This window comes from Lygodium microphyllum, chromosome 30, assembly GCF_053477565.2.
Source record: "Lygodium microphyllum isolate KBCC chromosome 30, Lygodium_microphyllum_v1.1.10, whole genome shotgun sequence".
NCBI lineage: Eukaryota > Viridiplantae > Streptophyta > Polypodiopsida > Schizaeales > Lygodiaceae > Lygodium > Lygodium microphyllum.
Genome location: NC_141164.1, coordinates 450,448 through 462,500, shown reverse-complemented (window position 1 = coordinate 462,500; position 12,053 = coordinate 450,448). Strand labels below are relative to the sequence as shown.

The 12,053-nt window shown below is 47.4% G+C and overlaps 1 non-coding gene across 1 annotated transcript; it reads right to left on the bottom strand.

The window, feature by feature from the left end:
- Positions 1-59: 59 nt before the first annotated feature.
- Positions 60-1,873, bottom strand: LOC148009445 (18S ribosomal RNA). The gene has a single exon (XR_015689799.1). It is a non-coding gene; the product is annotated as an 18S ribosomal RNA (ribosomal RNA).
- Positions 1,874-12,053: the final 10,180 nt, after the last annotated feature.

The window sequence follows — 12,053 nt, the reverse complement described above, 5'->3', positions numbered from 1 at the left end:
CTCTGAGTGAAATCCCTCACGGACATTCCAGGGTTCGCATTGTTCTCACAGATGTGTGTCAATGATCCTTTCGCAGGTTCACCCATGAAAACCTTGTTATGATTTCTCCTCCCTCTAAATGATAAGGCTTAATGAACTTCTCACAACGTCACCGGTGGCGAACCACCAGCGTCGCCGCAATTCGAAAACTTCACCAAACCATTCAATCGGTAGGAGCGACGGGCGGTGTGTACAAAGGGCAGGGATGTAGTCAATGCGAGCTAATGACTCGCGCTTACTAGGAATTCCTCGTTGAAGATCAATATTTGCAATGATCTATCCCCATCATGATGAAATTTCAAAAGATTACCCAGACCTCTCGGCCTAGGTGGTAAACTCGTTGAATTCATCAGTGTAGCATGCGTGCGGCCCAGAACATCTAAGGGCATCACAGACCTGTTATTGCCTCAAACTTCCATGGCCTAGACGGCCATAGTCCCTCTAAGAAGTTGGCCACGAAGAGGATCCTTCGTGTAACTAGTTAGCAGGCTCAGGTCTCATTCGTTAATGGAATTAACCAGACAAATCACTCCACCAACTAAGAACGGCCATGCACCACCACCCATAGAATCAAGAAAGAGCTCTCAATCTGTCAATCCTTACTATGTCTGGACCTGGTAAGTTTCCCCGTGTTGAGTCAAATTAAGCCGCAGGCTACACTCCTGGTGGTGCCCTTCCTTCAATTCCTTTAAGTTTGAGCCTTGCGACCATACTCCCCCCAGAACCCAAAAACTTTGATTTCTCATAAGGTGCTGGCGAAGTCATCAAAATAACATCCACCAACCCCTAGTCCTCATCGTTTATGGTTGACACTAGGACGATATCTGATCCTCTTCGAGCCCCCAACTTTCGTTCTTGATTAATGAAAACATCCTTGGCAAATGCTTTCGTAGTAGTTTGGCTTTCATAAATCCAAGAATTTCACCTCTGACAATGAAATACGAATGCCCCCAACTATCCCTATTAATCATTACTCCGGTCCCAAAGACCAACACAATAAGACCAGAGACCTATCACGTTATTCCATGCTAATGTATTCAGAGCATAGGCTTGCTTTGAGCACTCTAATTTTTTCAAAGTAACATCGCCGAATCCACGTCCCAGCCAATTAAGTCCAGGAGTGCGTCTCCGATAGAAAGGGCGGGGCGATCAATGCACACCAAAGGAGGCGGACCACATGCCCTGCCCCGAGATCCAACTACAAGCTTTTTAATTGCAACAACTTAAATATACGCTATTGGAGCTGGAATTACCGCGGATGCTGGCACCAGACTTGCCCTCCAATGGATCCTCGTTAAGGGATTTAGATTGTACTCATTCCAATTACTAGACTTATAAAAGCCCAGTATTGTTATTTATTGTCAGTACCTCCCCCGTGTCGGGATTGGGCAATTTGCGTGCCTGCTGCCTTCCTTGGATGTGGTAGCCATTTCTCAGGCTCCCTCTCCTGAATCGAACCCTAATTCTCTATCACCCGTCACCACCATGGTAGGCATCTATCCTACCATCAAAAGTTGATAGGGCAGAAATTTGAATGAAGCATCGAAGGTGCTGAGGCCGTGCGATTCGAGAAGTTATCATGATTCAGCGCATTACGGGGCAAGCCCGTATCGGCCTTTTATCTAATAAATGTGTCCCTTCCAGAAGTTGGGAGTTGGTGCACGTATTAGCTCTAGAATTACTACGATTATCCGAGTAGCAAGGTACCATTAAAAAAACTATAACTGATTTAATGAGCCATTCGGAGTTTCACAGTACAAGTGAGTTTATACTTACACATGCATGGCTTAATCTTTGAGACAAGCATATGACTACTGGCAAGATCAATCAGGTAGCTATCTTTCGTCACACGAGCAGCACCGCTGCTACGCGTTCCGACTCCACATCAAGTGTGGCTGCGGGGAAAAAAAGGCACGACCTCATCACCAATGTGTTGTTCTTGATGTAAAGAGAAAGAGGGGAGGAGCATGAAGGCTCGAGAGTTTACGGGGAGAAAAAGAAAATGACAAATGGGGATGGGACGAGGGCATGCTTTCCTTTCCCACTATGGACAAAGCTGCACACGAGCACGTGCATCGGCCATTGCCACCACCATGCACGAGGCATGCTCCGCGTTGTCTTGTTTTCCACATTCCGAGCTCGTGTCGAGTCGAAATATGATGGAGATGCTAATGCATTCCACCATTTTGCGTCAATAAGAGCCCATCATGAGGTGCACTCAACCCCACCAGGAACAAGCCCCGTCGATGAAGAAGCACCTCGATCACATTGTTCCATCGGTTTCGGTCCATCTGTATGGATACAAGCCGCACATATATTCACCACGAGATTCACCGTTAGCATTGAGAACCATGGAGCTCGAACACGATCTTGCCACCAATGAGACACGTGTTCAAGGCACCGCACTTCGCTCCTCACCGCCTAGTGGGCACATGTTGACCGCCACGACGCGATGTCCTCGCAAGGATCACCACAAGTCGCTTGAGCGTAACCGTTCGACGGGGGGTACATGACACTTTCTCACGAGACACTCCTTGCGGAGAAGACGGATGTGGGGACCATACGCCTCACCTCACCCTCCCTTGGATCTCCAAAGAGTTTTTCAATGGAGCAAGCACCACTACCCTCATAGGTACTGTGATGGTCCAACCCTCAGAGACCCGCTCGGGACCCCCTGGGGACCCCGTCTAGGCCCCGGGGCAGCACTAGACCCATTCCACAAGTTTGCCATTTCGACCCCTTAACAGGTCATGGGGCACCCCAACATGTCACGGAACGTGGCACGGAACGCGACACGGCACATAACGTGGCACATGATTTTCCCAAGGGCCCATCTTGAGGGCTTTACGTCATATTCATAGATAGAAATCATTTACATGATCACCGGGGCTCAGCAAGGGACTATGTCATGGTGGGTGGGTGGAGCTATCAACGCGCTACAACACGACGCCACGACCGTGGGTGAGGGAGCTACAAGGGTACTCCCTCATACACACCTCCCCTTGAAAGAACTCGATGACCACATCGAGTGAGGGAGGCACAACTTATTGGCCTTTTGAAAATGGTGATTTGACTCAGACTCATATTTATCGTTGGGAGTCTTAACATGCCTCACTATCAAGGCGGTCAGTGTCTACCCGCTAGGTGCCATGCTCACTGACTCTATTTAAAACTATGAAACATGGACTTTATATACTTGTTGCATTCCACCCACTGACTCAATTTACAACTGTGGAGTAGAATGGGACTTGGGCAGAATTGTGAAAGAGACTTTATTGGGCACATCAACCCGTCCACCTGCTGACCAAATTTACAAGCACAGAATGGAGGGTAACCCAGTCGAAGGCATGTTGTGCTCCCATGCTCCAACTTGAGCCAAGTAGCTTGAGTGCGCAGAACTGCCTGTGGACTACGGGCTCAACACGCAACTTTCACTCTGAATGCCAAGCCCGAAAAGCAAGGGTCCAGGCAATGACGCCTCGCAGTAGAGATCCCTCCTTGGCCACATCCTGAAATTCAGCACTGATGAAGAGAGTGTAAGAGGTGCGTTTTGCCTTGAACGCACCTCCCCTTGAAAAGAGCTGGACCTTCATCGTCCGAATCTTCGATGCCGTACGCTCTCTAGCTCGTCTTTTAGTGCCCTTAGAGGCACGAATCTGTCTTGAAGCTCTTTCTGAAGTAGACCACCCAACCTCCTAGGATGTAGCATGCCGTTTGGCCCTTCGCGCAAGATCCATCTCTCCCGTGTCTAGAATTCTTCCCCGCATTGTGGCACATACCTTGGAATAATCTTGAAGCTTGAAGTAGATTTGAGGAAGTCTTCTTTTGGACTGAGTTGCACGAGGAGCACATGTAACAGGAGAAAACCGCACGACACACATGGAAGCTGCATGCCGATAAGCCCGCCGCGTGAGATTTGAGTCTCCCGCATCAAATGCCCCCATCTCCATTGAAGCGCACCCCAATAGAAGGATAGGACGGGAGCATTGACCCTCATTGGACTGGATAGGTGGAGCACCTAGCCAGCTCGTGACGACTTGATGGGTTGCATCAAACCGCCGCGCCTAGAGAGTGAGGCCCATTTCCCTTGCCACAATTACCTTCGGGCCTCTATTGCCCAGATCTGTCTGTTTCATGTGTAAGAAAAGAAAGCAGGCTCTAGATCTATCCGTACATGCCATGCCTCCTTGAGATTTCAGGCCCCTGCTGGCCACATTGAGCATGATGAAGTACATGAGAGCTTGCAGCCTATACAAGGTCTACATGAGGGCTATGTCCCCCGCCATAGTCGCATTTGAACTGGCCGTTCATGGCCTGATCAGACAAGGAGGTTTCCATTTTCTCAAGCAACTTTGGGTGAGGGGGCACCACACGTCGCTTTGCTTTAGAAAAGGGCATGTGCATGCCCGGATCCATCTTGTCAGCGCGAACGAGAGCTAAGCCTTCACATCTCGCCCTCTCCTTCATTTCTTGGTCCTTGAAGAGCCGGATCTGCATGGAACTCATTGGAGTGTGAACCCTCCAAGCTTCCCCCTTGGTTCCATCTCGTGGTCTTTCGGCCACTTTGACTTTGCCAAGATGGTTGCACCCCTTCGGCCCAGAGACCAGAATGGGCTTGATTGCACACGTGGGTTTCCTTGACTCCTGCACCTTCCTGAAACTCACCTTCATGTTGAGTGCGGGTCTGATGTCGTTCCCTAACTCAGCCACTTGGGTTTGCTTCCTGAGAGCCCAGTCGCCATGGTTGGACCGCACTCGGAGTTCCCCAGCACTCCCAATCTTGATGCCACGTGAGGGCCTGTTACCCTCAGAATCGGCCTTTGCTCCTCGCTCGCTGCATGAGGGCTTGGCACCCTATGAATCATCCATTGAAGCACAAGTTTCAAGGGGCATCGGATTTGACATAAGAGTCTCCTCCTTTGCCCCACCAATAGATGGATGGTTCACAGGTTTCCAAGTTTTCCTTCTTTTCTTCTCACCACTTCCTTCCTCTCCAACACGCTTCCTCTCCTTCTCCCCACTACTCCTCTCTTCTCCAACTCTCCTCTTCCTCTCCTTCTTCACCCAACAAGAAACCATTCGTTTACCCTCCTAGCGCAAGGAGCCTTCCTCATCATAGAAGGCCATTCTTTTACCCTCGCGGCTAATGAGCTCCTCTCCATCCTCCTCAACACACCCGGCCATTTGTTTACCCTCGTGGCTCACGAGCTCCTCAACACACACCTCAACACACCTAGCAATTCTTTTATACTCGTGGCTAACACGTTCTTCACAAGGGTTGCCCGTTCATTTATTCTCTCGACGCAAGGGGTCTTCCTCATCCACAACCTTCTGCTTCTCATCCGCAACAGGAATAACATAGGGCACCAGTTCATTTATACTCGCTGGGCTAGACGAGTCTTCCTTCATCTCAACACACCTCTCCACATCAACGTCACTCTTCATCTCCGCATCCACATCCAACAAAATAGATGGCACCAGCTCATTTACACTCACTGGGCTAGACGAGTCTTCCTTCCTCTCACCATTCTTCTTCACTTCAGCACCTTTCCTCATCTTCACATCCTCTTCCAACAAAACACAAGGTACCAGTTCTTTTATACTTGCTGGCCCAGATGAGTCCTCCTTACCCTTCACTACTCCTACGCACACTTTCGCATCCTCTTTATCTATTTTATCACTATACTTCAACTCATTATCAACGCTTAGCAAAATACAAGGTACCAGTTCATTTATACTCGCTGGGCTAGAAAGAGTCTTCCTTCTCCTCCTCCTCTCCAACACAACTCAAAAACAGTGAAATACAAGGCTCCAGTTTGTTTATACTCGCTGGGCCGGACGAGTCTTCCTTCTTCTCCCCTACTCCAACACATCTCAAAACATCATCTCTTTTAATCCTGGTATTCGTACAAGGTAGCATACTAGGCACCAGTTCATTTATACTCGCTAGGCTAGACGAGTTTTCTTTCTCCTCTCCTACTCCTACACACCCCAAAACATCATGCTTCAACTCATTTTCAACACAACACTTCAAAACTCCATCCTTTCCTAACTCAACACACTTCACCTCAACTTCACTCCTCACCTCAATATTTGTACATGGTAAAATACAGGGCACCAGTTCGTTTATGCTCGCTGGGCCGGACAAGCCTTCTGTAATATTTCCACGTGATCGTATCGTAAATATTACTTCCCACACGCCGTGCAAACCCTGTGCAAAGGGTATCTCTCGCATTTAAAGTATTGGCCGCGTAATGTGTGAGCCGCACGAGGGAAATAGGGTCCTCTGCGAATGGTAAATCGAACCGGGTGTTCAAAACCGCAAGCCGCACGGAAACACCCTCTTGGGAGGGGCAATTTAATTAATTAAATGCAAATTTTTTTTATGTTTATCCCTTCCCCCAGCCGATGCATGGCTGGAGGAAAGGGAGTGTGTGGGGGGGGATGGGAAAGTGGGGGTTTGCATGGGAAGTTCCCCACGTGGGTGGAGACCCCCTTCCCCACCCCAAGGCTATAAAAACACCCCCATTAAGGGGGGGTGTGCTTAGAGAAGGAGGAGGGAGTAAAGTCTGTGTGAAGGGATAGGAGAGGGAGAAGCCGCCAGCTGCTGTTGAAGACCGCCGTCGTGCTGCCGCCCAGCTCCGCCGCCAGTCCGCTCTGCCGTCGCCCTGGCCGCCGGTCTCCTGCAGCTACCACCCCTCCGTCCACCTCGCTGATCGCCACTCGCCAGGCCGCCATCCCACCGCCACGTCGTCCACGACCCCGCCCACGTGCTCTCAGAAGCTCCTTTGGAAGCTTCTTTAGAAGCTTCCATAGGGGGGCCTCACTAAACCACCTTCCCACGACCCCATTTTTCCACCCTTTTCCACCCATTTTCAAAGGCATTTTCCCACCACCTGGCCCAAAAGGCACTTTTCCACCACTTGTCCCAAAGGACCTTTCCCACGGCATCTTCCCGAAGATCCATTAAATACCCCGGGACTTCTAAAGAAGGAGACGGTGAGGCCATAAAGACCTCACAAGAACCTTCGACAAGACTTCGGACAAAGACATTAAATCCGCAAGCCGTCCAAATACCGCGCCGATTCGAGTTTCGTGGGAACTCCTAAGCTTTTGTCGCAAGCTCTATCCCGAAGAGGAACCCAACCGCATACAAGCACAAAGGCAGATCGGAAGTCGAATTTACGACTACGATGGCTCCAAAAAGATCCCAAGAGGCAACCGCGGGAGGCTCGACTCCAAATGTGCAAGTGGACATCACCCCGACACCACAAGTCCAGGTTCTTCCGTGTTAATTCCGCATAAGGAAATGATTAGGCGCGCTTAGGAAGGGAATTTCATGTTTACGTTTAAATTGAAAGCATATGGAAATTGAAAGAAATGCATCTTTTGAACATTATGAAAGATTGAACGATTAGAGAGTTAGATGCATGTAGATGGTACCTTATTAAGGTAAGGAATCTAATCCTAAGCAAGGAAGCGGAATTTATATGTGCATTATTTGCCATCCTAGATATGGTGGATTAAGCGTATATGCACATTAGGTAACATACCTCCCATAATGATTTCATAGGGAAAGGCTAGCACCATAAGGTTTCATTCGGAAAGAACTAATAGGGTACTAAAGTGAACGTATGACTTGCAACATAGTTATAACATGGAATAGAATAACACTAGTTTCGCTTGAGTATCATCAACGACTTAGTGGCTAGGAGAATGTTAGGAATTGCGTAGTCGTCATGAGAAAAAGGTCAATCATTAAGAGCCGTAATTAGGTGTAAGAGCATAGAATGAAAAGGGTAAACAACAAGGTTGTGGGTACGACTATTGATGTAAGACCTAGTAGGAGGTCCTAGGAAAAGTTAGTAACCAAATTATCGTGCACCAAGGAAAGATTGTATGATTCGCCAAGGCATAAGCTTCGAGAGCATAGACTACAAAGTAGTAGGCTTGATTAATTAGGAAAGTTAGCGTACATATTAGTAAGTAATTTTACCTCACCAAGGAAACGGCAGTCAATCGCATGTTACGCAAATTCGATTCCGTTAGATTTGGTTTATCACCCTAGAAGGATCATCCTTGTCGCAAACAGGCATAATTGAATTGGCTAAGTAATATAAACCACAAGGAATAGTATAAACATAGGAGTCCTAAGAGATAACTAGGATTTAGTGCATGGATAATTCGACCTCGCTTAAGACAAAAACTGTGAACCTAAGGATCATGATGGAACTCCGACGGAGTTGCATATTCTAGAATCATGAGCCAAACCTAATTAGAAATGACTCGAAGGATACCCCAAAATCCTGTTACTCGGCTAGGGTTAAAACCCGTGGTCGGAACACTAAGAAATGGGTAGGAGGATTCCGTAGAATAGATGCATTACTTGCGCACAAGCCGCAACATTGTATAGTCTTGGAATGTGTCCGCAAGAGTCTTGTCATCTCTCGAAATGAGGTTGACAAGTTATTGAAGGAAGTTAATTTATTGAGGATGAGTAATCATCCTGTTATTCACTTTTCTTGGGAAAAGTTTGCCAAGGAAAAGGAAAAGTTAAGTATTTGCCTTGAAGCAAATGACCGACAATAAACTAAAGCGACATGGTCGCTGGATCCTGCCACAGCAAACCTAATGTATTGGAAGGGTATGACCCTAATCCAAGAATAATAGGAATCTTGCTAAGTTGCAATTGATTCCGGATCGAATGCGGGTCGCATTCGGAGATGAGGAGTCAATCCTTAACAGTTTGCCAACCAAACGACCATTGGAATTTGATTGTACTTGTAACAGTTAGAAAAGCACTGTTTGCATTGTTTGCTCAATGAACTAAAGGAGGAAAACATATCTAAATGCTTCAGGTTGAAGGCCTGAAGGGAGAGGCAGCTTCAGTTACCCCCGACTGCCTGCCTAACCCTAACCAAGGGGGTTGTGAACCGCGCCGGGAACGTGGACCGAACCCGCCGTGAGAGGTCTCTCCGTTGAGTTCTGCTTGGAGCAGGAGGTCGCTTGGGTGCCAGGGGGGGCTCTGGCTGTAAATCCCTCGCCTTCCGGGTCCTGCACAAGAGACTAACGTGACTCGGGATTGGATCTCGAGGCCCGCATACTAGTCTACGGGCGGAAACTTGGGATAGTAATCACAGGAAGGATTACTGGATAGCCTTCGGGCGGATTATGAAAGCGCCTACGGGCGGGAACTCCTTGTATTTCAAAGATAAAAGGATAAAATGATAACAAAGAAGTTGTTTGACATTGTTTTCTTTATGTCCTGTGATAAGATTACGTGAAGGAACCAGTGATTAACGGGGTTAATCAAGGAAGCTGTTTGTATATGTCAATCTAATGTGGTAGGTAATTACATAACTAAAACAAACCGAGGAAAGTGCGGAGGATGGACCATGGGTCTGTCCTACGGATGGGTGGTCCCGGTTAGCCGGGAACTTTTCTCAAAACCTTTGACGAACAGAAGGACGATCGTCATCACCGAAACAAGCAAGGAGAACAATGACTTGGAAGTACCGATTACCCGATTCAGGCTGTTTTAGGGGAACGGAATGGGACTATGCCTTTTGGCAGAGAGGTCGAGCCTTGCATCCCTCTTGTTTCCCATTCTCCTTGAACCAAGTGCAGCATGAATCCGCTTCAGACCGGGCGTTCTGCGTAAAGTAGTTCGATCAGGTCTGACGCTAGACGCTGTTAGCAAACGACCAAACAATTCCGTTCGATCCTAAGTGGAAAGTGCCCAGGACGCTTCCGTTACGGGGCAGACGCGGAAAATCCTAGATTACAAAACCCGCAACATTCCATGGGAGTGCCGGGTGGAGTCTTCTAGACAACCTTTCCGATGGACTGCTAAGACGTGTCTTAGAGGATGTTAGTGGACACGTTACAGTTGGTATCAGAGCCGACTTATAATGGACTTGTTTTCATAAGATTTCATTAGAAGTGAGGTAAAGAAATTGTTCCTATCCAAACATTTTCTCATCTTCAACACTGTCTTGCAAAATTACGAGGCGTGGAACAAATTTTTGGTGTTCCGGATCATGTTCATGACTGCGATGCATTCTCCGCATTATAGGCAGAGATTTGGAATGATGAACATCTTGGAACAGATTTATAACCCATCACCTCTATATATAGAGCGAAGATGGACTGGGTCTTCAGGAATCTACTACATAGCTGCCCACCGGTTCGCTTATCTACAGACCAACCTGAAGAGGATCAAATGGTTGGAAGATTTGAAAGTCATGAAGCTGTTCATTTTTGTGGAAGCTCACGTGAATTCGACTTTGCATATTCAAGGTCGTAGAGTTGAATTAAACTCATATGTTTATGAGGAAGTAACCCGTGTAATTCCAGCTGATAGAGTTAAGGTATTGGGCCGCCATGGGAAGTATGGGTTCCAGCGGAAAGGATATCCCGAACTTCCGATGAATTATCGGTTCCTAAAGATACATGACCCAAAACCCTACTACTACACAGTTCCTGTAGACAAATCCAATACTATGTTGTTCGCCCCAAACTAAATGTAATGATTGGATTATCATCGCTCGAGATGTTGTATGAGGTTACGCCATATGAATATAAATAAGGACTTCTTTTTATCACTATCCGATTGTGCATCAAAGTTGTTGCAAAAAGTTAAGTTGCTTCATGAGTTACGAAATAGTTGAACTAAAGATAAGTTAATGTCAATTATCATATAATAATATTAAGAAAACTTTTACTCAGGCGCAACCCCAGGTACAAGTTCCAAATTCACCCCCTACGGCAAGTACGACTGTGATCCAGGAGAAGAAGTTCCTCCTCAAACAGATTAAGCCACCCGAGTTTGACGGGAGAGGCAGATTCGTCCAGTCAGACGCTGAGATTTGGATTGAATCTATGGAGGACTACTTCGAAGCCGCTGGCACTGCACCTACCAATCAGGCCATGCTCGCCAAATTAAAACTCACCGGTGAAGCCAGACTTTGGTGGAAGCAATGGTGCAGGGATCAAGGAATTTCAGAGGGGTCTGTTACCTGGGAGAAGTTAAAGCAAGCCGTGCAAGGGAGATATTTGCCACCCGCATATCGTACACAGAAAATGAATGAGTTCTATGAGCTAAAACAGCTAGGACTCACGCTTGACGCATATTACTCTAAGTTTGTCTCACTCTTGAAGTATGCGCCACAAATGGATACGACACAGCAGGTGTCCAAATTTTGTGCAGGCTTAAATCCACCTGTAAATACTCGTCTCGAATCTATGAGACCATCAGATCTTCAGGATGCACTCATCCGAGCAGCACCTATAATCCAGGAAGTGCAAGCTAAACCAAGGAGTATGAAGAGCTGGACTTATAGCAATCCAAGTAGAGGAGCATTCAGACCTCAGGTTAAGAGAGTTCAAGGCCACAATCAGGGACAAAGGAAGAAAGCAAGGGCAAATAACATCAACAACTTTGTTCCTACTCACGGTAATGGTCGGAACATTCGATGTTTCCACTGCAATGAACTCGGTCACTACAAAAGGGAATGTCCCAATCTTAGCGAGGGACACCGTCAAGGTGTTGGCCGCGGAGGGGGAACCGCCAACCGTGGTAGAGGAAGAGCTGCCTGCGTCACCCATAGGCAAAGATGTAATGCAGAAGAAGAGGAAGACCCGACTATGGAAGCGGAATTCGAAAGAGCAACAGTCCATGCCGCTTTACACAGGAAGGGTCCGAATCGCCAGTTCTCGGTAATTCAAACGCCGTCAGACTATCAAGGTAAAGGGTTCAAAACCTTGATTGATTGTGGTAGTACACATTCCTTTATCTCACCAGCATGTGCTAGGAGATTAGGAATAGCAACAGTAGAAGCACCTACCCTACTTGTGGAATTGGCAAATGGTCGTGAGGTAACTTGTGCTAGGCAAACTGCTAAGGAGGAGTTCTATCTGGGAGGAAAGAAAACCTCAGTCAAATTCAGAGTCATGAATTTGGGTATCCATGAGTGCCTACTCGGAATGGATTGGCTTAAGCCTAATGATGCTCA